We start from the raw sequence: 24,656 nt of genomic DNA, 5'->3' as shown, positions 1-24,656 counted from the left end.
AGCTGTGTCTCAAACAAGTTGGAACAGTGCTCTCAAAATTATCTGGGATATTTCATGAATATATCATTTGTCTGGGATTGCAACTTGCTTTCTGAAGGTGATTGAACTTTCCATTGCAGTAGACTGGGAAAATGCATGTAGCCAGCCCTGCTAAGGGAAAACTGAATTTCCAGCTGATGAGGGGCAATGTACTAACTTGATTGGTAGAAGCCAGCTCAGAATATGTTGGCATTCTCTGCACTGCTTCTTTCATTTTAATCAGCACTGTCCCTGAAGCTTGTGAGTGTATCCTCTGAAGGGGTGTTTCCTGTGGAATTCAGAATATGCAGCATTTATTTGACCTCTGCCTCCTGTTGTACATAGTCATGCCTTACGTTTCTAGTCAGGCTTTCTTTATGGCTAATAAGTTCAAATATAGGACAAAATTATTCTTCCCTTGTGCCAGCTGGTCTTGCTTTATGCAATGATGTTTGTGATGCCCCAAGGATTGTGCTTGTATGGATATTGCAAGTTTCTCGTTCCTGTTATTCTAAGTATTTTCTAAGCTATAAACAACTGGCCTGCAGTTTAACACCTACCTGGCACTTGAATGTATTACACACGCGCACACACACACATACATGCTCAAGTGTACGTGCATGAAAACACACCCCACAACTCCATTTGCTGAGCATTATTGCTATCTAAAATAGTTTGTTTGTAGTGGGTCTAGGTCAGATTGATGTCCTGGTCGATATTTGTCTTTGACAGCTTGCTTGTTTATTCATCCACAATTGTGTGACTGTCAGACATAACGAAATGGTTCTCTTTTTTCCCTTGGTATGTATTTCTTCCTACTATACATCCATACGTGTATAAGGATGTATAAGGATTCCTCTCTCTGTTGTTTCTGAGATACCTGGCCTGATCTTCCTGGTCAAAACCACAGAGTCACATTTTTTGGTGGCTTATCTCCAACATTACAAACTCACCTGTCATGTACTTCTTGTATAACATCAGTCACAGTGGCCTGACATACTACTGTATTTGAGGCAAAGAAAATGCTGTGGTTGACTTCAGTAGAAAAAGGATCAGGCCATTTCTTCCTTGGCTGCCTGGATGCCTACGGAATTCTGTACCATAACAGGTTTCCAAATATTTTAAATAGGAAATAATAATAATAGAAAGTAATTATTTTGTTAATATATGTCCTCTTGCACATGCGACAGTCTTTTTGCATATACCGGCTATTGAATTTAGTAGATTGTGAAAAAATAAAACCACTGCATAAGCAGCACAAAGAATAAAACCTGCTTTTCTCTGGCTTTGTTTATCAGAGCAAACCACACTGATACTGATTCACTGACACTTGATGTGGTTTGTGCTCATACTGCAACAAGAAGACATTAGCAGTGGGTTCTCTTCTCTATCAAACTGTCTATACGCACTAATTGTGTAGGAAGTGAGTGTACCTGAGATCCCTGTTCACTTGTCAAAAATTGCCAGTTGATTTAAAAGTTAATGCAAGAGACCAAAAGATAGGTGGGTGATCTTAGTGCTTAAACAACATTTCCATGGAAATCCAGCTTAAAAAACAAGACCAAGAAAAAATGTCACCGCTAACTGAAATATTTCATCTGGGGTTAAAAATATGCTTGAACAAAATACCTTTTTTTTTTTTTTTGCTAGAGATTTTCACATAGCTAGGCTAACTTGTTCATTGAACTCCCCTACACTGTTAACTTCTCTTTCACTTGTTGTCCGGCTCATATTGTGCAGTCTTTTAGATAATTGACAATCTGTCTATTTTGTGTCCTGCAAGCATCAAAATTATTAACTTCCATGTAGTCTGTTTTTAAGAAACCTTTCCCACTTCAAAGTCCACTGGCAGCATTTTCTCCATATTGTCAACAAATTGCTATCTTATTTTACATCTGACACTTCCTGTTGCCTTGCAGTGATGTTACAAAATAAATTTTCCTAAAAAAAAAAAATCTTCAGAAAGAGCTTTTTCTCTGACTGCCAGCCTAAAAGTACCCTTCTGCATGGTCTTCTACTTGGCTTCCTGACGGTAGTTCTGGCAGCTGTGTCTAAAATAGGCTGATATATTCACTGTGCTGGAGGTAGGCTGCATTAACCTGGGGTGCCATACAAGTGGCAGGACATAAAGGAATGCAGCATTGTCAACTTATTTCTAGCTTGGTTGAGTGTTGGTTGTAAGAAAACTCTCAGAAACACAAAAGCAGTAAAATCTTTACTTTCCTTCTCACCACATACTTCAGCATAGCATTAACATCAGCACTCGTGGGGTTGTTAAATGCTAGAATTATCAGTAAATCTTAGCCACTTTTACTACTTTTTTAACCCTTTTAAACACAGGGAAATTAATTTTCTTTTTTAAAATGTATTAATGCAATGAATTTAAATCCTGGGCTGTCAGAAAATGGAAATAAAACCCCTTGATCTTCTCTGTTGTAGTTTATATTCTGAGTAGCGCTAAATATATTTAAGAGTCTAGCTAGGAAAAAATATTGACTGGGAACCTGAACCTATCTGGCATTTACATTTATAAACTCAGTGGAAAGTAATGTTATTGAGTTTTTTCCTCTCTTTCTTACTTTCATTCTTAACAGAAATAAAAACCAACCAAACCCCACCTTAGAAACACTGAATCCTGCATGAGTATATGCCTTTGTCTCAAGGCAACACATGCAGAGGCAGAAAGGTTCTGTTAAGTGCCTAACTCCTATCAACTTTCAGTAAGATTTGGAGATCCTTCTGAGGTTTTCTCCCTGTATATACGGCCTGACACCCCTCCCTTACTGCAAATACTCTGCTGCCCACTGCTAGTAAAGTCTGGTTCACAGAAGGCTCTCAGCTTTGCACTAAGAAGCTTGTACAACTACACCAATAGCAGAAATATCTGCTGTCAGAGGACAGCTTGCACTCTAGACTTCTGGGGACAACAGGCTGAAAGTAATTGACTGGCCGAGGAGCACATGGGCAAAGGGGTGTACCCACTTTCTTCTGGTCAGCTCAGCTAACAGCAACTTCTTCAAGCAGGCACTGGAGGTGAAGGGAAGAGAAGCAACCTTTCAGAAACACTGACAGAAGTGCGGCTGTCCTCGTATTGGAAAGGATATGATACATTTGGTTGAGCTTCAAAACATATTTCCATTCTTCTTGACCTAAAACTGGTGGCTTTGCTGATCGATTTAGTCGGCTGGAACACCCAGGAATAACTCTTGGTTTTGAAATAAAAGAGGAAAAAAAACACCTCTTGCAGCTTGAGATTATGAATTCCTCCTCGCTTGCCACTGGAGGACACATTACTCATTCTTGCAGCTCTCCTGAGCCCACTGCTGCTGCATAGCTGTCAAGATCCAGAGCACTTTTAACCTTACCTGAAAGCAGAATGGATAGTCAAAAATCTCTGTAATGGTACTACCTGTAAATGAGAGAACTGAGGGTATAAATCAAAGGCTTTTGACTCTCATTTTGGTGAAGCGGAAAATAGAATTGTCCAGCTTGAAAACAGAGACAAAGAAGAACAGAGCATTGGGTATAAAGGAGATGGACAATAGATTAGCTTAAGGATGTAGAGAATCACTGCAGGAGCTCACACATCGGGCTTTTTAGTACAACGGAGTGTGCTTGGAGGTATATCCATCTACCTGAGTATCCCCTGCCCACACGTTTCAATAGAGCAAAGATGAAAATAATAAAGGGTTCAAATTTAAAGACAAAAAGATCGTGCTAAGAGAGGCAAATAATGTTCTTTCCAAGTACTAATTTCTCCTTCTGCCTTTCTATCAGTCAAGAAACAGACACCTTGCGCAGCCTTCAACCTCATTAAAAACCAGTATTTTATGAAGAATATCGAACATGCACTTCATGTTTAAAAAAGTGTAAGAACAAAATCTTTCATTTATATTATGTCAACACTGACATTAGCTTTTAAAACTCATTGAAAAATCTGAGAAGTTTTGCAAAAGCTACTTTAATACAGTTATACTGTAATACACTCATTCTTGTATACACAGAAGGAACTGTGATAGCTTGATACACCATCAAGATTACAGTAAAGAGGTATTTTTCTTTGGTCCAGCAATAGCATTGTGATAGGCTTGTGGTAGACTGTAATTAATACATAATAAGTCCTCTCTCCACCTACACACATTCATGACAAGGGCTTTTTTGAATCTTTGTAATTCTGAACCTCCCAAAGACGAAAAGACAATAAGGCATGAAGTATGCCTGTGCCTCCTTTGGCTTCCGAGCTCATGCCTTCATACCAGATATTTTGAATGTTTAGATCTGCTTGCCAACACTTGTCTTCATTAACCCTCCAAGATAAGTGAGAATATACATTATTAATTGGTTGTATCAGGGTGATTCACTTAATCAGTTCACACATATCAATTGAAATAGCCTCTGTTCTGAAGTAAACAAATAAAAGGACAAGGGTTATGGAATAAAAGTCTAATGTATACAAATGTGCATGTGTTAGGCTTAGAAATTGAGTTCAGCTGTCCCCTAAAGCCTAGGCATTGGTTTCTTACAGACATTTTGGTATAGGTATTCAAGAAAAGAGATACAAAAGTTTCTGAATAAACTCAGGCAAAATTTCTTTCCCTTCAAGATTTATCTTTCTCAAGTATCACTTATCACTAGTGAAATATTACTTATGACTATTAAATCTGCAAAGTACTTTGAATCTCCATTCTCAGCATGAGTCATGTTTCATCAGGAAAATAGCTCCATTTTTAATAATTGCTTAATTTGTTCCCTCATTTTTCCTTCCATTTAGAAGTCATAGTAATGCTTCTCGTGAAGTCCATGCATTGAGAACACAGAAGGTGGAATGGTTCCAATACCATGACTTGAAAATTAATTGCAGAGGTCATGATACCTGTTGTTGCAGCCAGAGCACTCTACGCCTCACTCAATTCAGAGCTTTCCTCAAAAACTTGTGGCTGTCACACTTGTGAAGAAACTTAGAAGTTACTTAAGTCTACCCTAAATTCTCAAAGACTTTTAAAAAAAAAAAAAAGAAATAAAAACTAAAGCAACGGAAAATGATGACACAAAATTGTCTGCCTTAAGGAACTTTAATTACATTTGGAAAAAATCAGCATTACAGACAGGTTAGAGAACACAAGTTTTTAGCTCCATCTGGTACAAGGTAAAAGAGACTGAAAGTATCAGGCAGGCCCTTCTTGGTCTGAACCAGCTTTGGATCTGGCCCACAATAACGCATTAGGTTATGGTGAAGGATTTTCAACTGAACATACAAGACCATAACAAAAATAGACTATACTTGAGTACATAAGACTGCTTACAGACATCGGATTTTCCCTTGTTGAATATCAATGAACCTGATAATGGACTTTCTTTCTTGTTAAATGAATGTTTAAGGTGTTTACTGTGGGATTTTAATTGTTCTTCTGAAATTAGAATAGATTCTCAGGACTCTCAGACTGATAAGCAAGCATACTGGACACTTCTAAAATATGTTCGTTCAGCTTCATGCGTGATTATCACTTGCAGGAAAATAATGCTTCCAGCACATAGCACGATTTTTATACTGCCTAACATCAATGTAGTTCTAGGATGGCTTTTTTTTTTGTTCAGTCTCTAAGGAACTGAGCTAGAAGGGGTTTTCTGGCTCACTTGTCAATATAATGGTGCTTAACCATGCTATAATGCATCTAGGGATTAATTTATTGCTATTAGCAGATCCACCAGGGAAACACAGGTGGCTAGGAAAAAAAATACCTATCAGAAAAGGAGAAGTATCAAAACCTTTTCAAATAATGAAAGAAGAAAATAGATTGTGACTGAAAATGACAATACTGCTAGAGAAGGCTGTCTGTTATGGGTGACTGCTGATGAGAAGGAGCAAGATACAGCCAGTGATGAAGCAAAACCAGACAGAGACATATCTCTGATTTAAGGGGTGGAATCATATCACTATAACACAAGATACCTCTAGGGAGAGTAAATATGTCTATACTGGAGTGACTTCAACTTGTATAACCATGTATAGCTAAATTTAACCTAACTAGGGCAGGTATTTCTAGTAGTGTAACCATGGCAGCATAGAACTCAATTCAGACTAAAAAAAGCCCCACCTGCTCTAGGAGTTGCATAAATACTTACCATTTGGCCCCACAGAGCCCTGTACTACCATAGTTACACCTCTATTAATATCCAAGTTTATGCTGCACATAATAACTGAAGTATAGATGCTTCTTCAGACTAAAACTCCCTTAAAAATATCCAAAGCCTTTTGGTGTCCCTAGCAGACTTCACATTGATTTCAGTGAACTTTGGCTCAAGCCTTTTAACACTAAAGATGAATGTAACATATTAAATTATTGAACAGAATACTTGGTCTTAATAAGAGCAAATTATTTCTTCAGGGTAATAAAATTGGTCCAGTTGTAGTGAGACAACTGAGAAAACAGTCAGGGAAAATTAATTAAAGCATCTTGAGTACTAGAACTAAGTTTTGCCCTCCTTGACAGAAGAAATTATTTTCAGAACTTTTATAAAACATTTATTCTCATATAAAGTAAGTAATAAAAGTGATATACAGTAGCCTTCTGTCTAACCAAGATCAAACTACCTACCTTCTATGCAAGGGAGTAAATTGCCCAGGATGTATCTCTTGAACACAGAAAAAAAATGTTTGCTATTGAATTGCGGAAGTCTATTAAGCGCTGGGTTGTGATTGCTTTCCAATTAGCTTTTAAAAAGTTCTAAGAAAAAAAAAAACAAAAACAAAACCAAAAAGGTGGTTCCCCAGCTTGCAAGACAGCTACTAGATTTCTAGTCAAACAGGGGTCACCAGAAGATTGTGTTTTGTTTCATCATGTAGACATGTCTCTGTTAGGGAGAAAAGGGCAAAGCTAGAGAAAATGAGTTGTCCTTTAACTAGTAAAACCATACAGGCTCTACTGAGGGTCAGCTCCCCCAAGCAATGGGCACAGGCTTTTGCAGTAAATCTGTGTGGGTACCAAGAAGGTGTTTGATTTGGTTTAGTGGGGCTGTTCAGATACAAGATTGAGACAGAAGATTTTGGGCCAGAGAAGCTTTTGACCCTAAAACGCAGCATTGTGTGGCAAGCCAAATGCCAGGGTATTTATTGAAAGGGAAAAGTAACTCAGAGGGGTTAGATCTAAATAATCATTTATGCTGGTTTTTAACTGCAGATACATGAGAAACCCTGTTGACATCGCCAAGCCAATTTCAAAGGGAAGAACAGATTTAAGTGCTTTGCTGGATGAGGGCCAGAGGCAGCTGAAGTTAAGCACTAAGACCACTTTGGAGACTTCTTTTTATCTCTGAATCCTCAGAGCACACAGACCTCTTCCTGAATAGTCTTGAGAAGGATTATCAAGGTAAAGCAGATCTAAAATAGTCAGTTTTAAAACCGGCTGGAACGGAACTGGAGATACTAGTTGAATCCCTTTCCATAAACAACAGGGGAATTTCTTTTAGCCCTTAAACAGAAATTTTCTATTAGGTTTTCAAACAGCTTTAGGAACTGTTTGTTGATTTAAAAGCTATTTTTTGATTGATACTTTTAAAACAAATCATCCAGGTCATTTTTTATTTCCTTCATTGGAATTGCTTTATAATCTTCCTGATCTTATTTTTAAGGTCAGAAAAAGGACTGTGTCCAAAAGCATTTGCTCAGAAACTGGACTGTAATAATAAATGCCAGCCAGATATACCAGAGACCCCCTTTTTTTGGATGCCATCCCACAGTGTTTTCAGGAGGTATTTTAAATCAATTATCACACTGGGAAGGACTGTAAAGTATGTCAGAAAATTCAACAGAATTGGCTTCAGTGCTTTCTAATCCCTGGAAGAGAAATTTTCTCCTTAGTTTTATAGAACTTTCTATCAGGCTGATGGTACTTGCTTCTAGTTGTTTTAGACAACCAGGGAAAAACCACTTCAGCCATGGTGGAATGCTAAAGTCCTACTGAATTCACAAGAGTCAAGATTTTTTTCCTAACCTCTGGGTCAAACCAATCAAAAAGGAAGAATTCCCAAACCTTAAATTGATCTGATTTGTTATGGATACACAGTTGAGAACCAAAGGCCCTGTTTTCCATACAGATCTGGAACAATGCATATTTCCAGTCCACTAATTTTTGCAACTTGAGGATATAATGCAGTGGTAGAACATCTTTGTTACTGTTCATGTTTACTTGAAAGTATGTCAGGTCTTACTTGGTTGGAAGTAAGAATCATGTTACTTTTGCCCTTTTTTCTTCCATTTCTTAAATAATAGGCTTCCACATGTTTGTACTGAAAATGAAGCATTTGATACAGACTTCACAAATCAATTTTTGTTCATGTCTTAAAGACAAGCACAGGTTTCTGGAAGATTTTTACAGTGCTGTAATGGAGCACCCTCTGTTTACGCCTACAGTTTATGGAGACTTCAGGACATGGATGGTGCATATGCTCAAAACAAACTCTTGCACAGAAAAAATGCAATACTCGTGTTCTCTGATACAGATTTAGAATGTATTGAAGTCTATCCTCCATCACTGTTTAGCTGAGACCTCAGGAGTCCTTAGCTAATTGACAGCGAAGACAGAAAGAACAGCATAATTTCACTTTTAGGGGAGTTACAAAAATCCAGGTGCTATGCCTCAGCATTCCTGCGACATCTTGCTGAGTGAACAGGGACAACAGATGACATGGGGCTCTGGGGACCTGCTCTGAAGACTTGTATTCATGGGAAACATTTTGACTTGGGTTTATCTTTGTGTAAGGATGAATGATCAGAGTGATATCCTTATTTCTTATTGTTTGTTGCTGCAGTAATTGTTCAGTGTCCCAACAGCAACACAACGGAAACATGTTCACACAATTCATGTGATCAGATGTTGACTTCAAGATGAGACAAACTGTACTATAAAGCTGACTATTTCCCCTCATTGACTATAAAAAGGGCATGGAAGTTGTTTCTTTTGATCAGGTGAATTCCCACAGGTATTGAAAAAGGCTATCCAGAAGTACTACACAGTTCGCCCAGAGATTAAAATAAGATAAATCTGCTTGCCAAATTTGTATTCATGTGGGTTTACAATAACAATTAAGCTATAAAAGGAAGACTTTGCTCTGAGAAGATGTCCCTCTGGCACACAAAAACTTTGCATCTTGCCAATGATCTTAGTTGCAGATACACTGAAATCTATGTTCCTTCCTGACATAACATCTGATGTTTGTCTGTGATTTATCACTAACAGACTTGACACCTGCCAGTGTTTCTTAATGCCTTGCAATTTACAAATGTTTCTGATAAACTTTCTTTCCTCCCTCTGAAATATGTAAACCTTATTCTAGATAAGCATTTATTTTAATTAGTATTTTTAATGCATTATTTTTAATTAATTTATTGTGTTACTTGGTTTATATTTTCAGTGAATTTCTTTTGAAACCATTTGCTTGGAATATTATTTTCCTCTGGAGTGGGTTCTTCCCTTCACTCCTGTAGCTCTCAGCTCAAGTATATGGGCAACAGCAGTGCATGTACATCTTCTCTACACCTTGGGAGATAGGCTTACACAATTGTTTTTCATCACTCAGATCGGTGCTCCAACTGGGGTTTCTAAATCAATACAATCTCCAAGATTTTCCCTCCTCACAGAGCTTCTCTAGGCCTGGGCCACTTCAGTGTTTATGCTCTTTAAAAAAATAAAGAATAACATTTTTTAAAATATTAAGATTTTCCTTGAAACTGAGTGGTGTGCTTCATGCAGAGTTTGATATGTTGCAACAGTTTCTATGAGGTGTTATGACCTACAGTAAGGCATCACCTTTAAAAATATAAAAAATCTTCTTAATTTTCAAAAGTTCAGGGCACTCCTGGACTCCAGCAGCTTTGATGGGAATGTTGTGTCAGCTCTGGTCTCCACTGCAATCAGGAGGCTTTTTACTAGAGAGTAAGTTTTGTCCTATACATTTAAGCAGTGTGATCAATTCACTTTCTTTTTGAGCATAGATAAAGATTTCAGTTCCTCAGTGTAATGCACTCTGGTCTGAAACATTTGTTCTTTGCAACTGTGAAAAAAGGAAATGTTCAGGAGAAAGTTGTACTCTATGCTGAAGTTGAACTTGAAGTGATCTCCTGAGATGTCTTTTATTTGTCTGTTAAGCAAAATGCACATTTCTGGTGCTGTATAAATAATGATAATAATGCTATCACCTCTCTGCATTGTGTTTGTTGTAATCTGTTTATTCTGCAAAACTCAGCAATGAAAGTAAAAATAGCCTTGGTATGTGTTTTCAGTGAAGATCCTTAGCAAATAAACGTTTTTATTTCATACAATCTTGTTCTCTCTTCCCCAGTTATAAGGCACTTTGTATTTAAAGCTATCAAAGGAAAACAAAACAACAACAAAAAATGAGCAAGTCTCAAAAAAATGTATGTTCTTACATCATCAAGTAACTCAACCTCATAAAAGTATGAGGCCATATCATCCAATAATGTTTTTAAGTACTCCCCAATCAAATCAGTGGAGTTCCACCTAAAAATCAGCGGTAGCTGATGGCCCAAGGAACTTAAAAAATGAAGTGGAACCATACAGCTCGAGGAATTAGTCATAAGACAGGGAATCTTTTACCTATAAATCTCAGTTTGAAACCATCTCCATTTCAGTAAGTAGTAACACTAGTTAGAGATTGATGGCCTGTAGGGATCAACATTAAAACACAATAGTTACCACATTGCGGTATTCAAGACATTAAAGCTATTTCCCGTACCTAAAAGAGGAAATCAAGAAAGTATTCAGATATTAATGTTGGCCAGTGTTTGTGAAATGAATAGGCTTGACCTAAGTCCCCCCTCTTTTCTAGCAAAAAGGAGACTCTGAAAAAAGTCTCCTAATTTGTGACCTTGAAATCACCAGACCTGTGGATAATTAACTTTGTGTGGTGGAAGAAGGAAGACAAGTACATTGATAAAGGGAAGAAACATGGAGGAGTTTTGCAAAACCTGCTGCTCATAACTCCACCCTTTCCATGGATAAATAGTTTTTCAAGCTCTTAGGCTGCCAATCCTGCTCTTTTATCACCTATAAATATGCTTACAGCATATAAAAAAAAAGTCCTGAAATAATTAAGGAAGAAAATATGAACTGACAGTCTGGACGTTAATCATGGTATTTTATACTAATCTGTTATGAAAGTCGCCACCCTTAGAAACTTTCACTTATCATACTTTCCTGTTCAAGAAATTCACAAAGGATTCACAATAGTTTCCTCATTCCAAGGTAGGTGTTTACTACAAATGCAATAATCAACATTGGAAACCCCCAACAGTGCAATTTAGAAAGTAATAACTGTACAATACTTTGCCAGATTTCAGTGTGCTTTAATGCTCACAGGGACAAGTGGCCAACCTCTCGCTGAGCAATGCATGCAAGAGGCAGGGGACGGAAGTTTACTCTAGGAAAAGATGGGATCACAGATGTGTTTTTAAACCTGGCCACATTGATAATTGATTTCTTCCCAAATAAAACACAGAAAACAGTGCCACGCTGCTATAACACCTCATTTGCGTAGGAGTCCTATAGACTGAATGCAAAGAGGGTTAGCTGCAGGCATGGCTTTCCCAGCTGCAAGTAAAGAGTTGCCCAGTGCAGCAAGAATCCTAACATTTCCAGGAAAATTACCGTGGTGCCCACCCTTGGAAAGCAAAGGCCCTGAGAGAACTCTCGGGGCACTTCAACTGTGTGCAGAGGACTTTGGGGCATGGAGTGGCCTGAATGTGCATTGCCCAGGATGGCGATGGTGAGCTGAGATGTTGGCCCATGCTGGGCTACAACTTAGCAACCCCCCCCCTGGATAGCCCAGCCTCAGTATGGTCCCTCCCAGCTCCAAACGATTCATTATCAGTCAGAAATGCTCTTGCAGACACTGCTCAAATGCTGAAACAGAGTTTGCCTGGCGTGGAGGCTGTCTGGGCATCAGAGACTGGTATGCATGGCGCTTTATCTCTCTTGAGCCCAGTCTAAATCCCCATGCCTAACTGGTGCCTCATAAAGGGCCTTAAAAATAAATTGCATTTCCCTGGGGCTGAGCAAGGTACTGTTCCTCTCCTGCCATTGCACTTTCCATCCAGCTGCATCTCCAGGCTGCTGGAAGAGGTTAGGTGTCCTGTCCCTTTGGGTGCCAGCTCCTCCAGGGTCAGTCTCACAAGATGCTGGACTTTTGTAGGTGCCATGCATTATGGGGAGGTGACGGGCGATCTACATGAAGGTTTGCACCTTGCAAGTCCTGCCTGCGTGTAATGCAGTTGCTCACCTGCAGTGTATTTTTTTCCTTCCTTATTTTTCCTCAGTAAGCTAAACATAGCAAGACCACATCCTCCCATGTGACCAAGGCTGGTTACTGCATCTTGTAGCACCTACCCAAATCCGATACCTGCACCAGTTCTGACAGCTTTTGCTACAACAACTTCTGAAGCTTTTTTGTCCCATTGAAGACCTGTCTGTCCTTTGTTTCTGTCTAGTGCTTCCTGGCCCTAGGTTGAAATAGCTTATTAAAAATTCCTTACAGACCTACATTAGTATAAATTAAGAGATAGAGTACATTATCCTGCATAAAGTGTGAATTTTTATTCAAATAATTCTATTAGCATAATTATCTTTTTGAGAAATTAAATGTACATTATTACACTTGATGTGCTACAAATTATAAGAGCAAAATTTCACTTATAAGGTTGCACAGTTCTCAAGCAATTAGCCATATTGCACCCAGCAAACCAAAATTAAACACATAAATTAAAACAGCAGGGGGGATAATAATGTTAGAAAGGGGGCGTAGACTTTGTGTCGTTCGTCGCTTCTGAAGCTCCAACTAAAGATAGTTCTGACAGGAACAGGTCAGACAAGTGGGGTTAACAGGTTTCCCCACATTTTTCTAACTTGCGATGTAAAAATCTTACTTGACAGAACAATTACGTGAACTACTTTCACTAGGGATAATAGCATAATCTAAGCAAGTAATTTACTTGTGTGCTCTGTATATAATCTTGCAATATGCCCCTGATTTTTACAATACATAGCTGTTACTGGCATTTTAATCAATAAGCACATTGGGTCTGAATTCAGCATTCATACTATTTTAATGATTATTGCATGCCTGTGGTTGCATCTGTATGCAGCTACCTACACAAAAATATATAGCACTTTATAGACACACCTTTTATCCAGCAGGCATTGATTATTAGAGCCATCAAAATTTATCAACACACAGAATTATTTCCAGGATGACTAAAACATTTAGATAACAGCAGTAAATTAAATAGCATGGAGAAACACATGAATGTTGCTGAATGGCTCCAATGGCGTCTTGCACTCACCAAGCTTGCTGAAATTCTTCTAGACAAGCTTCAACATAGGAAATTTCCCATGTTTGAAAAATACGCATTTGCTTTGCCACACAAAGCTGAATTAAGACTGAGGAAATTCTGGAAATCAGGAATGAAAGAAATGGTTGTCCCAGACCCCTCAGCTGACGGACCTTGCTTGTTCTTTGCTGTACAAGTGCACACCGTAATTATGTGGAGGAGCACTATTCCTTTCAATTTAGTAGGTCACAGCCAGCAGGGACCAAGAGCACTTACAGCATGTTCTTCTCTCTCTGTCAGAGGAAAATTTTCTTTCAGACCCAGACTGTAAGTTGATTATCTTCTGCATTTTATACAGTTCTTCCCTGAAAAATGGCAAAAAATTCCCTCTTTTTCCTGCCTGTTTCATAGTGCTTCTAAGAGGAAGCAGATGACATGTGTTTACCATGAAATGTTCTGGGGTTTGTGTAGTTTTCTAGCATAATTCAGGTTATTTGCTTTGGCCTGAAATATGCTGAATTGTTTGGAAACTGACTGCTTTAGGGAGCATCTGTCTCCTCATGGTGCTGCAGTACCACGGTGATATAAAAGAGATTTGCCAATTAGGGGAGATTTCAAGAGAGATCTTTGACTTGCTTTTTCCTCACTCCTCTGTCTTTTAGCATGCCAGAGTTTCTGTTTGTTCAGTTCCTTATGTCATGCACTTTCCTTATTTTCTGTTCTCTTTATTGGAGAGCCTGTTCTAATGTTCAAGGAGAATCAGATTTATAGTGAATCTTTTGCATAGGAACATTATGTTGTAAGTATTTGTCTAGTCCACACTAACTGCATGGGGTTCTGAATATAATTGCATGTGCATCCAGGGAGGAGAAGAGGAGCTTCTGATACAACGCAAGAAACGCTTTTAAAATAACTTAAGTATTTTTGCTGTAGTTTTTGGGAGAAAGGGACAAAATCAGTGTTTTATAGTGTCTGTTATGATAAAACTGAGCATAGGAAGAAAGAAAAAGGAAAAGTAATTCAAAATATCTCTCTAAATTCTTATCAATGAGAGTAAATCCAAGATTACACAAAGTAACTGAATCAGATTGATCCAATAACGTTTGCATTGCTTCCGTTTTCCAGCATAAGAAGTTATGCCTTTCCAGAAAAAGAAACAAATCATTCATTCAGTCATACAGGTGTAATGTTTCCTAGAACTGGGCAAAGAACAGTAAGATTAGTGAGGAGGACCAGCCTGTGCCAGGTTGCCACGCCTGTGCAAGAGAAATGCTCAGGGAGCCCAGAATATGTTGTCATTTTAAATCCCACTGAATCACTATCACGACAGGTCTGAGCATTTCCTCACTGAAATGCTCTGTTTATTCCCCTCCTCACCCTTTGGCTCTCTATGAGTACTAGCAATCGCCTCTCACAGTTTACTTCCCTTAGATTCCCCTTTATGCCAAGGCTGGACATGTTCTTCCAGCACAGACTTCAAATCTCAGAGACTATAAGATTCAGCATCTTAGACTTTCTAGATGTAGATAGGTGACAACTGACTACCCTTTTCAGTCCTGGGGAAACGGATGTCTTCTACAAGCAATGATACCCAAATGAGAAGTTTCAAGGTTTATTGTGTCCATTTCTTAAATCATCTGTGGGCCTCTGTTGTCCTGCAGTGTCAGTAACTCCCTGCCAGCACTCTGCATTGGTGAAACAGGCTATGCCCACACTTTCCAGGGCTGCAGGGACATGAAAGCGTACCCAAGATACACTACTTCCTCTTCAGGTTTCCCTAGAAAACCTGTGTGCCTTTTCAGCAGACAACATTTGTCCTCTGAGGAAGGGTCCCGGGCTGCCCCAGGTGCCTGATGTCCATCCATCCTGCAGCACTCTGGGAAGGACAAGTGAGGCAGGTGGAGGTGCTTGGTCACACACAGGCACACAGCCTGGCCATGTGGCTAGCAAATGCAGCAAGTGCACTGACTGAGCTTTGAGTTTACTCAGAGATTATTTACTCCTGCCTCAGGAGTGTGCCAGCAGGAAGGAGTGTAAGGTAAATTTGGCCTGAAAAGGGACTTTTGTGAAACCATGAAGAAGCTGTTGAGTGTCATCATGGTAGGTCCAGCAGAGACCTCTTTATTCCCAAAGTGCTGTATAAAGGGAATGGCAACAGGGGAGTATCTGGTTATGACTGCCCCAATTTGTCCATATCCCTAATGCATAATCTTGCAGAAGAATTAATTTAGACTTTGTCCCTGCTATTGACAGAGCTTTTTCCATAGTTGTGGCTGCCACAGTTCATCATCTTGTTTTTCACCCCTTCACCTGCCAAGTGTCAGAGATGCTGACGTATCCACTCACAACATCTATCTCAGTCCCTCTCTTCTTTAGCAGTGACACCTATTTTACCTTCTCCCTTCATCAGCAGTAATACCTCCCTGGATTAATACTTCCCATCAGCCTCCTTCCATGCCTGCTGCATGAAATAGAAGATTAAAAAAAAAAAAAAAAAATAGAGGAAAGAAGGAGGGGAAATTTCACAACAGAGAGAGAAAAAGCCTGAGGGATGAATTGGAAGTTGTCCGGATTGAACTAGAAGGAAGAGACAGGGAAGGCAGCAGGGACAGGGAAAGGACAAAATAGCTATCAGGTTATCAAGGGAAGTTGCACCAGGGAGAGTGGGACCTTTTTCAATACAGCAGTAATGAGAAATCAGGGGTGGTGTGATTTGACTAGAGACTGTCAGATATATCCACACAAAATAATCATAAATGCTCAGATAATTCAGACCTAAACTCTTCACCTTTCTGCAGTGTTATACGCAGGTGAAACTTGCAGACCTTTACACATTTTTGCAAAGAAAACAGTGCAATGACATGGTTTGATCTATGCATTGAAGAGCATTGGTTTGAATGTTCAAGGGCTCTTACTCCTCTAACTATTTTGAGAAAAGCTCTTTAAAATCAGTCTGAAAGCTATAGATAAACTATGGGGTTTTTGATGATTAAAGCATTAACAGGACTGAGTACCATAAGTTCAATACAACAGGATTTCTGTGTTCCTCTAACCTTTTTTATTTATCTAGTACAAGAAAGAAAAACAGATAATGAAGGGTGGTTTTGTTTGGAAAGCATGCAAGGGAGCTCGCCAAAACTGTGAGTCCAAGTCATGTAACTAGTATTTAGGAGCTATGATAAGGAAATGGAGAGTTGCAAAATAATGCATACCATATATAGATGTCTCACCGTGTCAGGTATAAATCCTACATCGCATATAAAGAAGCTTTGATACAGAGCTTACACGATTTTCTGAGGGAATTTTTGTCAGATGCGGGTTTTCCTGGCTTGTATTCTATTACGTTGACCACTAGACTATGCTAAGTTAAAGATTATCGTATTCTACTGAGAGCTAACTGAGATTTATCAATCTTTTTTATATTAACATTATTTTAAATAAATAAATCATGTGTATTATTAATATGTTAATGCAATTATTGCCCAGAGAAGCTAGAACTGGAGCAGGAATCAAGAGAGACTTTCAGAGTAAAGATAGAGGTGAAATGAAAATGAAAAATATTAAACCCAAAAGCCTTAGATAATCATATGTTTTTTAAAATATCAGGAGAGCTGGGGAGAACGCGGAGTCTTCTAAAAGCTTGTCTCTAGCATGTGATAAAAACATGTAAGGCATTTACCAGGTAGGGGAGTTGGGAAAAACTGTGTGTGGCTGCAAAGAAGACCTCCCAAGGTCCCCTTTGATTACAAGCTAGAGGTAAGTAGTAGTAGAAGTGTATTACATTCTGAGTTTAGGATCTCACTTGGAGTGGCTGAAGAATTTTCAATCACTCTATAGAGGTGAAATTAGCCTGTACTTATGCTTCAAAGAGACAATACAGGCAAGCAGAAGTCATAGCTCACAACAGATGAAAGCAATGGTCCCATTGCTCCACTCCCTATGTCCTTGGAAGGCTGTATTTGCCCTCACCCTGTGTGGTTTTGTGGGATTAGGTTTTCAGTGGTTCGGTTGCCTGTGCCAGCTGGCCACGGTCAGGAAAGTACGTCCTGTGGAGTTGGTAAAATGCAGAACTGCTCCTTCTAACCACAAGATGGGACCTTTACTCTTAGCCTTACAGTAACCATCTTAGCTGTTAGAAAACTTTTAGCTTCTTTCAGACTTGTTTTATCCACCATGGTCATATGAAGCGTAGCTAGTGGCTTCAGCACCATGGGATGGATTATTGTCATTAGCTTGACCCTGTGGGTGTGAGCCAGACGCACTGGGCTGGACTTACAAATGCATCTTGGGGTGTCATGGTGAATTAGGTCCCTATTTACCTGTGAGGATCTGGGCCTTTTCTCTTCATTTTTAGAACTTGGGAACAGACTGACCTGTAAAGGTTTAACAAGTTGGGGCCAAAGGTTCTGAGAAGGAAGTATAAGAAACAAACAGGCAGAATCTTGTTTAAACAAAATGCCTGCACCGTGCATTCTCTCTCAGGTGCTAATTTTAGGGAGGAGAAGTAAGAAAGTCTATGGTCTTGCATCTGTAATTTCAAGCAAATTGTGTTTTTATAGGAATGAGATACAATGTCTTTGACATACCCATCTTTGCCAGTGTTTGCCAGTGTTTGTTAAATTTGTCCAGGGGTGAAGTGATTAAAAGCAGCAAGTTGTGTAGTCATCTGTGTGACACTCAAAGTTCTCAAGGCAATTTGCTACTAAGGCCATATCTGAAGAAACATTCATTAATTTTCAACAGAACCCAGTGCCGAGAAGATGGCAGAAGTATAAGATTGGCCAAAAGAGCTACAAGAGAGCAAAGCAGTTCCCACAACTTGATAAAGTTGTTTTAAAAGTAATCTTGAGTGTTTTCTTAATATATAGATTCAAGGGACTTTTTTTTAATTGGTGTCTCTAAAACGATGAAAATTAGTATATGAATGATGGTACACTCTTATTAACTAATTATTGTTCCTACAATTAACTGAGAGCAACTAATCACTCTGATACCTCTTTTGAATAATTGATTGCAGTAATGACTAGCTTTCAAACATATTTGTCACTAATTTGTAACTCACATATGTGAAAATATGCTATAAAGTCGATGGCTGCTTGGAATCTGAATCTAAAGAACAATCCTTTATTCATGTCCATGTCACACTGCTGTGATGAAGCAGCTTTTAAAGTGCTCCATGAGGGAGTTTGTACATTTTCCATTTTGGCATTAGTATACTCAACTCTCTTCCCCCAGAGGAGATTGAGGAAGGTGGAGTTAGCATCCTAAAAGGGGGAAGATACTCCTCTGTTTATTTGAAATATTATTCATATGCTCTCTGAGTCATACACTGATGAATGATGCCAAGTCAACAGCCTGGGAGACTATGTTTATCCAAAGACTATGGGAAAAACAGAAGCTATCTGCTTTAATCTATAGCTGGCTTTAACCATGAACGTTTTTCCAAAAGAATGGTTACTTTGCTAGAAAACACTGTTCCAAGGCAACAAGAAGCCCTTTACAAATTTCGTCAAATACAGCAAATAATTTTACCCAGAAGAACAGACGGAAGGGGAAAGTGCAGAAAAATTGAAATATTGTATGTCAGTATTTCTGAACTACCGTAGCTGGCTTTTCCCTTTCACTAAAATGTTAGAAAGTTATGAAAAAAAAGGTCAAATAACTGGAATAAAAGTCTTAGAAGCATGGTTTTGGCCAGATGAATTTGGGGTACTCCAGTGTTGACCAGCACTAAGTGCTCATAAGCCTCCACATAGCTAATCCAGAAAGACAACTCCTTCAGGAGGTGACCCAAATTTCAGGTGGCCCTGCAAAAGATGCTCTCCCTCCACTGATTATTCAGAAGGCCTATCTAGACAGTCCAACTAAATTAGACATCTCTCAGCTGCCTGAAATTCAATGATGTGACCTCTCAAAACATGCTACTCTGCTTGAATTAAACATTGTAGTCCGATACAAAACAAAACGAGGGCTGTCTCACCGAATTATGAAACACAAATATTGTGTTCAACACAAATATATTTTTTTAATTTGATATCAAATTAAAAAAAAAAAAAAAGTACTTACAGCATAGTTCTAATATTCGTCGTTATTTTAGCACTTGAAATTTAGGGTTTTGTCCCTTCACATCTAGGTTGAGAGCACTGAACGTTTTACCAAAACCGAAACAGATCGTGGTTCCAACGTTTTGATTACTGTTGGCCTAGCGTGGGTATCTTCAGGCTATTATCAATCTTACGGTTGAAAGAAAATACGCTTCTTCATATCGTGCAACATGGAGCTTCTCCTACAGGTCTGAATTATGACAGACAAGGGCCAGCTGCTGCCTGGTGGAGAAATGATCTTGTCACAGATTTCAGATTTGGATTTGCAACTACAAAATTAGAGGCTATTCTACTTTGGGGACAGGGAAAGGAAAAAGTGGGATCAATATGGGATTATTGCTAATCTAGAGAGAAAAGCAAGGATCAACCAGGAATAACTTAAGAGGTGGTTTCCTCATTTTGGTATGTCACTCCAAAGGCGAATCCAAATTCACAACAGAAACAGCACTTGTAGAGATGCTTTCCAAAGCTGGATGAAGAAGAAAGGCAACAAAGTTAGATCTGAGATCCAGCTAACTCTTGTCACTATGCTGACTTGAACGACATGATCATGAGTAATACCAGCGACTAAGATTTGGCCTGGAAACAATTGCCATATTTGCAGAGTGCTCTGATTTAGGACTGCAAATACACAACTTGGCCAGTTGTCAGGCTTGACCTTGTTAGTGTGGATTCCACACTTCCCTTTCTGCAGCTGCCAGGATGGTTCTTGTGCACAGCCTCAGGATCACCATCAGCACCGTAAAACCGCAGGGCTGCAGACTCAGAGGCTCCTGATGGTGATGGAGATAAAAGCCAAAGGCTAACGTATAGCCCTGACTACCACCGGCTGGTGGGTCCTGCAGCCCAGAAACAGGCGATTTTAACTACTCTGTCACCTAGACAGGACATTTTCAGCTCATATCTGGTCTGGACTTTGTATGCTGTTTCCCATTCCTCATGACAAGTGCACTTTAGTCCTCACTGCTCTTCTGCATTTTGCCTTCCTTTGTGACATTTGAATAGTGAAGCTCTCTCTCAAGCCACCAGTTTGAGCTGTCCTACTGGATGTCAAATCAGTTTTCAAAATATAAGATCCAATTTATAAGGATCAGAGAAAAATAATAGAACCAGGAACCAATCATTGTGTTATCTGAGCACCTCACAAATAAAGAATATCATACAGAACATTTATTATGGTTTATCTCAGGGGTGTTGTTTGCATATCTGTCTTTATATTAGGATTTTGCAAAATACCTAAAGGCATTTGAGTTAAGGCACAAAGAACAAGATGAGCAGTAATTGTGTTTTCACAAACCTCATGACACATTCCACAACTGTCAAACAACAAAGTTAACAAATTATATAGTCCATGCCTGTGGAAGGGTTCATGAAGAAAAAGGACTCTCTTCCTACACTAACCTTTCAGTTAATTGCTGAGAAGCTCCAGCTGACCTTCACAGAAAGTCAGTTCTGTGTATGTAAGCGTATCTAAAGCGAAAAAGCTCGTGCTGCCATTAAGACATTGTATTAGCTTGCAAGAGTGGTTAAGTGAGTGTCTGTCTGTCTAGCGCGCCACAGTAGGATTCAGGAACACCAGACCATCCTCAGTTCTGTTACAACCCTGCATCCAGATGAGCCTAACAGCACCTTTTCCTCTATATCTCTGCCTTGAAAATGGAGACAACTGCACTTGTTTTACTCACTTGGACATTGTGAAGTTTTTTTTAAAATCACTTTCAAAAACTTGACAGAAGACATTTCTGTGTTTTAACTTGTCAGAAGCATTTTTTTTTCCCCCAGATAACAAAGTAACAATGATACAAAAGCAGCAGTTGGCAGAAAGTGTTTCAAGTTTGGATGAAAACCATGTAGGATGTAGATCACTAGGATGGGCTCTCCTGCAGGAGGTGTTGCAGAAATATTTCCACTTCCAGGGAACATGCTGTACGAGTGCAGAAAATTTCTTTCCTTACTCAAACACTGACCCTTTTTTGTCTCTCTCTGTCTAGGTTGCACCCCAAGGGGCCAGAAGTCCAAGTGTTTTTTCAAGCAATTATACATAATTACATAGTGATGCAAAGTGCCATAAAATGAATGAGAGAAGACATTTGCAAAGAAGTGCTTTTATACTCCTTGTCATGGTGTCCATGGAACATTTCATCTACACTCAATCTTCATATTTCCTAAATTTACATTATGTATCACAGACATATTATAGGCAATATAACCTATTGAAGTATGCATTAATTAGTTTGGCTTTACTTCTAAACAGCAGTCATAGAGTTAATTATTAAGCAATTGAAGGAGTCAGAGAAGTCCTTTCTTATCATGTTCTGCTCCATAATCTTCATAGTGCAATATCTCCCAGGGAAGGTGCAAGGACTAGTCTTAAACGAAACAGATAGGCATATCATTATTCTCCAAAAGTTACCATCTAGGTAGCTCTTGCAGCCGTGAGCCAAATATATTAAACAAGGCCTGAATCTGCAGAGTCTGAAGCTGTCCCACCTATTCAAATGGGGCAAGCTTCTGTGATATTGATGATACTTCATATGGCAACACTGCTGAGCTCTGCAAAGCAAGGACAAGGGATTAGAAGTATTCTCATGTAAAGGAGCAACATTGCCTATCCTGTAGGCTTGGCTACTCACTGAAGTAGGGAAGGACAAGAAAGGAGGTTAATTTATGTACCCTGACCTACTTCACATTAGCTGCACAGACACATTTTCTTATTTGTGGTAAATGCAAGGTAATCTTTCCCTGTTTATAAATTTATAAATTCACCTTCTATCATAACTGATGGAGTCTTGTGTGTAACAATTCCCCAAATGCCTGTTCCTTAGAGAAATCCTCTCACTCTACATGGTAAACTGCCAGGGGTTGTGACTCTTTCTGGGGATTCTTCTATATCCCAGAGATATGCACATTTCAATACTTTAGAAAAAAACACCACCCCACTACAGGCAGAAGATTTATGTTTTATTCAGAAAATAAAAGAAACAAAAAAGGACAAATCAACAACTGATTCACAATTTATGACTTGTTAAGCATTTTGCTTCACAACCACAATCTGTTTACATGAATTGCTTCAGTGTAAGAGTCAGAAAGTTAATTGCTCAGTTGCAAGAACCTTAGATAAAAGCTTGTTCAGTAACTATAATTCACTATAGCCTACCAGAAATCTGGAAGTAAATAACTTTGCACCAAAGTAATTCTACTGTCCTCTGATGATTTGCAAGTAAAAGAAGGGGTTTGAACCAAAAGAAGAGATTGTCTTATGAGAGGGTATGTTACTGATTGTAAAATATTCCAAACAAAGCTTCCAAGTAGCATCATTTCTGTGCTCTTTTATATCTCTGAGTGTCAATTTCAAGAACATCCTAAAACTTGGGTCAAGGTATTCAAAAAACAGTGCCTGTACTGATCTGCTCCCCAGACATATTCAGCAGTGATATACCTTAAATGCCACAGCCACACTTCTAACAGTGTATGTTTTTTTATATTCTGTTGGAGTCCACGAGCCTTTAAGATAACTTCGTGAAGTGATTACATCATGTCCTTCCTTATGCTTCCCATAAGCTGAAATGTCATGTCTACAAACTTCCACTCCCTTTAGGCCCTTTGGGCAGCATCTCACTCACTTCCCTTCAGACCAAGTGTCTGCAAAAGTAGTAACTCCCCAACAGCCCTTTGCACTTCATCAGCTGCTGTCACCAAGCTGAACAAGGACTTTGGGGAAGCTGCAGGCTTAAACCCTGAGGGCCACATTGACACATTAGGTAGCATGGAGGTAGAGCCCAAGCACAAGCACATGCCCAAGCAAGCAGTCTTGACACTCAGCTTCCTTCCCTCCCTGTTACATGGTTAGGCACCTATGTTTTCTTTGCCCAAGAACAGCCAAGGGACCTATGGGCTTGCTGACTGCACAGAGTGGGTTTCCAGCTTCCATAGCAGCCCCCCTTGAAGCATACAATTCTCACAAAGCCAAGGCCCAGGGGCTTCCCTGTGCACTTGCAAGAGCTGATGGAGGGGCCTTGGATTACCAGGTTACAATGATGTCACTCATAACCTCTTTACCTTTGTGGCATGTATGGAATTTGAATGGATCTGAACAACCGATTTGTCCCCTTGAGCTGGTGCACTTTTGTCCCTTTACAAATCCCACTCACCTCTGCCCTGACATCAATGTGAAATGCAACAACTGTATTGCGGATCTTAAAAATAACAGTCTAGGCTCGTTCATGAGTGCCTGTTGTGGACATTGAACTCAGAAAATAGGCAATTCTCACTTGTATTTGCCCTTTCTCCCTGGCTCCTTTGCTTTGACAGACATATTCCCAATATCCTATTATCTTGCATGTTTGTACTACAGTAAGTAGGCATAACTGATTTACTTTTTCTCTAGCATTCATTGCTTTCTATACTTCCATCCTGCCCCTTCTTATTCATCTTTTCTTCTGAACGGAACAAAGGAGTTTGTTAGAAAAAGGAGAACAGGATTACCACTGAAAACTACTGTGAATCTTTCTTCCCTTCACTGCACAGCCTCTGCCTAAAACCTTTCCTCAGCTTTCTATCTCCCATTTAAAGAAACAGCAGCTTCCTAACCAGAGCTTTTTCCTTTATCTTTCCCATCATGGCTCTATTGGAGCACAGAGCCAAATGACTTTCCAGCACCTTCATCTTCACAGTGACACCCCACACCAGCCCTGTCCCTGGTGTAACAGCCTTAGGCCAAGTGAAGCAACAGACAGCACAGCAAAGTTGTACCAGATAATTACTCATTAAATGCTTTAATCGTTTTAGTTCACTTTAGCGACCAAAAATTAGGGAAATTGTCCATACTGAGTCACCAGCAAGGTCTGCCAAACTATAAGTGTGTCTCACCCAACATCATAAGCTGGCTATGAGGCCACAGCTTTACGAAGCCACATGTTTGTGAAGGACTCTCACTATGTACACGAGACTTCCTTCTTGTTATAAAAAATGTATTTTTCTTTCAGTTCTCTAAGGAAGCAAAATTACCGAGCAGAAAGCAAAGAGATAGAGAGGTTTATAATCACAGAATTAGTACGAGCACAGAAGTCTCCAAGAGCAACTGCACTTAGGAAAAATTACTCAGTAAACATACAAATCTCTGCTAAACCAAGAATACAATTCATTAGGTACCAACTGACTGTCAATGACTACTGTTTGTTTGTCCTCAATTT

Source organism: Leptosomus discolor, chromosome 1 (genome assembly GCF_034619465.1).
Source record: "Leptosomus discolor isolate bLepDis1 chromosome 1, bLepDis1.hap2, whole genome shotgun sequence".
NCBI classification, from domain to species: domain Eukaryota; kingdom Metazoa; phylum Chordata; class Aves; order Leptosomiformes; family Leptosomidae; genus Leptosomus; species Leptosomus discolor.
The sequence above is the reverse complement of the archived record's forward strand: the minus strand, read 5'-3'. Positions refer to the sequence as shown.